This window comes from Pinus tabuliformis, chromosome 7 (assembly GCF_031772625.1).
Source record: "Pinus tabuliformis cultivar Carrire ecotype Pingquan chromosome 7, CPIR1, whole genome shotgun sequence".
NCBI lineage: Eukaryota > Viridiplantae > Streptophyta > Pinopsida > Pinales > Pinaceae > Pinus > Pinus tabuliformis.
The window spans coordinates 111,790,585-111,795,893 of NC_142293.1; positions in this window are offsets into that span (position 1 = coordinate 111,790,585).

Sequence of the window (5,309 nt, forward strand, 5' to 3'; positions counted from 1 at the left end):
CAGAAACTGAAGCTATAGATGCTGAAACTAAGTGTTCCAATGGAAAGATCTCGAAAAATTAGGCTGGTTAAAAAAAAAAACGGCTCTGAAAACGGCTTTCGGATGAAGAAGTTATGGCTTTTTGAAGAAAAGTTGATGAAGATGCCGATGAAGTACGGGAATGTGCGGAAATGAAAAATCCACCCCACAAAAAGGAGACTTGAACTCAAGACCTCTACTCTCATAAATTAGCTTTGGACCAAGTGAGCTAAACTAAAAGTTTGAGAGAGATAGAGAGGGGGAGGGGTGCTTTGGGTTGCGTGCTTGCTTGAGAGAGCTCTTTTTTCCCTACAAAACAAAAAAACACAATACCCAACATGGACATACAAAAAAAACGAACCTTACGGCTCGAAGTTAGCTTTAGCCAGAAACCAAATAGTTTCCTCAATGTTTCTGATTTTCCGAGATCACACTAAGGCGCAGCGGGAAAGAGCATACACATGAGAAAAATCCTTCCTTTCTGTTTCTGATTTGCCCAAATCGCACAGAGTCGCGGGGCAAAGAGCATACGTAGAAATGAAAGGTATAGATATGACAATAAAAAAATCTAAATAAACCGAAACCGAAATAAACAAAGAGAAAATAACTGTAAACTGCAAATAAACACTGTATACCTCCAAATCTTAAAAATGACGTAGCTAGGGCTACCAGAAACCTTTTCGCGTGAAACGAAAGGGCTTCCTCACTGAAACAGATGCTCCCAACAAAATAGAGTAGTCTTCTCGGCCCGAAAGTAGTCAGAAACAGTAGATCTAGGAAACGACAGTTGGATGCAGTTCTACTGGCTTCAGATTTGGATCACCAACGGACGCTGCCCTCAAATAGCTCTGATACCATGTAGGAATTTACAGGTTAAGTTCCTCAGACAGAACACCAAAGGACACCGCTCACAAACAGATCACAGATCAATACACTAGTACTTTTGACGTGGTTAAAACCCTCAAAGAGGGAAACTGTCCACGGCCTGAGCCAACGCGGCCACTTCAGGCAATTTATTAATAAAAGAATGAAAATTTACATAAGCTTCTCTCATGGACGGGCTAACCTACAAATGACCCTCCATGCTCTTTAAATAGAGATCATGGACCAATCGGGTGTTAAGCCACGGATCAAGTGTCGGTAATATCGAGGAGAGAATGAACCGTTGGATCACTACATATCGTGACTGTCGGGTTGTAAGTTACAAAATGTACATAGTAAAGAAACACACTTTACCTAACTCTATACTAGACCAAGTTATACTTAACTATTTCCTATGTGTCGGAATATCCTAACACTTTGTTACTTTATAGAACCTTACGAGTTCTCATGACTTTAAATTAGACCTTGATGTACTAACTTCACTACTTCATAAGGATTCTGTTAATCCTACTGCAAGAACTTTTGATGACCTATCTAACCCATAGATCTTCTTGCAATGATGAAGTCAATGAACCAAACTTGATTATAGAATAAAAGATACTTACTTGATATGTGAAGACAAGATCTTCACCTTGATTATGTTGGCTGTTGTTGAGGTAGATGCATTGATGCTTCCTCCGGATAGGATCCTTGCTGAAGCTTCTCTTCAAGTCCTTCAAGAATAATTGACTTGAATATCTGGTCCTTGCAGCATCGACTTGAGGTTGCTTGCCATGATGTAATTGGATAGTGCAACATCTGATTTGAGTATTGTCCATATTCACTCCTATATATGCCCTTGAATCAAGTTCAGAAACTTTGAAAGGTATTTAATCTGAGATAGTGGCTATCACTGAGATGTTGTAGGTGTAGCTGTGGGAGGCATCTGCTGTCATGTACCCTGAGATCTGAAAATTGTTGTCATTCAACAACCCTTATTGTTGCAGACTTGTTGTTGTAAACTGTTTCCTTGATCTAAGGTTTGATCAAGATAATTCTTTAATGTAGGTCCTGCCATCCTTGAACTTGCTTTGATGCTTGAATCTTGATTCTTGCATGTCTCTTTTCTTCCCTTCCTTTGACTGCTGAACCTATCACTCTGATAAGTTGATTCTTCGTTACATGATAACAATTTGTGAAGTGTTTATACAATTTTATCTTAGCTTGATGTTTACTTCATTATTAGCATGTGTATGTTAGCTTCATCAAACTGCTATCAAAAACAAAAGAGACAAGAACACAAATGTTTGGCTTTCTGCCAGGGCCAAAACCTCTCCCTCTTGGAGAGGAAAACCCATGCATAAATTCTTCTTATAGAGATTCCATTGACAAATACCAAGACCATGACCCTTGACATATTCTGCCTCTCCAAGACCAAGATATCAATCCTCTTCTTTGTTGTTGCTGAGATCATCATCATCATTGATGTCATCATAGTTGTATTGTTGTTGCTTCTTCACTGAAATGATCCTGTTGCTTCTTCACCAACATCATCATTGTTATACTTGCATTGAAGTCATCATTGCTGCAACATGGAAACCTTCAATAGTATCACCGAGATCACTGCTATCACATCTCTCCTGCACCTTGCTGCACTGAGATCATTACTGCACCTCGAGATAATGAGATCACTGAAATATCATGATCCCATAAATACTGTGATTACAATTATGCTAGGATCAATATTGTGATCCTTCTCACTTCTACTCGTAACACGCCAAGACTACATCATACAAAATCTGAATGTTGTGATGACTAATGAGACTATAAGTCTCCTTCCACATGTATTCCAAGGATCTTTTCATTATCACTGAAATGTTATTTCATCGTAACACTGTAATATATATAAGAGATTGAGACATCGTTTGACATAATATTTATTGAGTCAAGAAAGTAGATCTATCACTGTTGTCCGATGTGTCTAGTCTGCTACAGGAGTACCACCAAGATCTTGATGCCAATACTACTCCTTGTCATGTGATATTAGTCTACCACTGTAATGTCGAGATTTCCATTCATAGATATGCTGAGAATGTCTAGACCGCAAATCAATACTGTGTCCATTACCTGAGGTCATTCCTACTTCATGTAGCCCAGATCGTGATTGCACCTAAACCCCAAATGAGGTGCAATCAAACCCTACTACAGCTTCGCTCCAATGCTAAATTTCAGAGTCATTTGCGAGTTCTGTGCCTCTCATTTGTGGATACCTCAATATGGTATTTATAGGGGTTTGTGCACTTTATTTGAGCTGACATGATCCCATGAACCGATGTGACTTTTGTTCAAGCCGATGTGACTTTAATTTATGCGTTTAATTTATTTTTGGAGCCAACATGAAGACCTCTTCCTTGTTTTTGCTTGCAAACTTCTTGAAGGATTATGCTTGGTCTTTGGAGGGCTTTTTCACAACTTTGTAGAAATGAATACATTTACATAAACTCATAAAGAGTTTTTATACATATGACATGACTTTTTGACATATAAACAAATCCTAAAGACATCAAGAAAAAGTATTTCACCTAATGAGACTTCTTGCTCATGAAACCCATGTATCAAGATTACAAAAATAATTTATTACATCAATTACAAAGATCATGTCATTATGAAGACCGAACCTAGTTACACTTTCTTCAACAGAATGGAGGTTCAGAATTTTGGGAGCAAATTTGGACAAGGTAATATTCTCCTTTTATGACACAAGACAAGTTAAATTGGGATTCTCGCGTGGTTGGTTCTAACATATGGAATTGGGTTCAGGGGAATTGTAAGGTTGTGCAGGAGCATGCTTTTTGGGAAATTAAAAATGGGGGAACAACTTCTTTTTGGGAGGATATTTGGAAACAACTTTCAAGACTTGATAATAGAGTGGATATCTAGGCTTTAAATTTTTTTACCATTGGTTTGGGAGTGGTCAAGGTTAAGTATTATTGGAATCAGGAGATCGCTAAAGAGTACTAGCGTAAATGGAAGGTTCAGGAGGATTGGCCCTACTCATCTCAGGATCTACCCTAGGAACAATTTCATCAGGAAGTATTGGAACGAAGCATAAGGTTATCTTATGGATTAGATATATTGCATTGTGGTGATAGGCCTCTATGTATGTTTACTGTCAAAGAAGCTTATTTTTTTGTTGCAGGTCATAATCTTTTAGAATGTGGGGATGGTTAGAGGAAATCTTGGTTGTAGTTTCTTTGGCCTAAAGTATCAATATTCTTATGGTTATTCCTTAGACGTTGAATCCTTACTTGGGATATGATAAGGAAGAAAGGTGTATCAGGTCCTTCTCTCTATAGTCTTTGTTTTAATGATGAAGAATCCATGGAACACTTGCTACACTCTTGTTCTTATGTGATGGATGTGTGGTCTTTCCTGTTTGATATCTTTAGTTCTTATCAAACTTTTCTTTGGAACGCTTGTGGATTGGCTATTGAAATGGAACTTCTTAGATTTCAAAAATCCAATTGATAATAAGGTGTGGATTTTGGCTACAATATTTATCCTTTGGCATTTTTGGAAATAACATAATGCAATAATTTTCCGAAATCTGGAGCATACAACTTTTATGGTGCGAAGGGGTCATTCTACAAAGTATACGTGAATCTACTATAACAGCCTCTTGGTCGAAGGATGACTAGAAAGTAGAAGGTTGTGAGACTAAGATCTTGCATCGTCTTAACTTATCACATAACATGTGTTTTTCACCCCTTCAAACCCCTCCACATATCCCCTTGTCTTCTAGCTCTTCCTTTACATGTCCCCCTTATGGTTTTGTCAAATTGAGTTTTGATGGAGTGTCCAAAAGAAATCTAAGAGTTGCAAGTTTTAGGGGGATTTTTCATGATTGGCATGGGGATCCCTTGAGAATTTTCACTTGGAGTTGTGGCTCCATGAGTAATAATATGGCAGAAATTTTAGTTGTCGAGAAAGGCCTTTCCATCACTATCTGTGAAGGTTTTTAATTATTACAGGTTGATGGAGATTCCCAATTAGTGATACAATGTTTGTAGAAGCTCTTAAATGGAAAATCACCAGCTAAATTGGTCCACAGTTGGAGATTGGAGAGTGTTATGCAAAATTTACGATTGCGGACAAAAGTATTTTCCCTAGAACAACATAAAGCAAAGAATATAGAGTTTCCCTTAGAGAAATTGAAGAATGGAAAGAGGCTTACTTGGAATCTATTGCAAACTTTCCTCCTGGATTGTTAGCTCCAAATGCTATAATTAGAACCCTACACATACAACCAAAAGAAGCCAAGGATCTACAAAATCTACATAGCATAATTCAATTACTCTATTAAATGAATCAATGAGGCATTGAAATACATGAATTTAAATGTAACACAACACATATAGGAAAACATGATA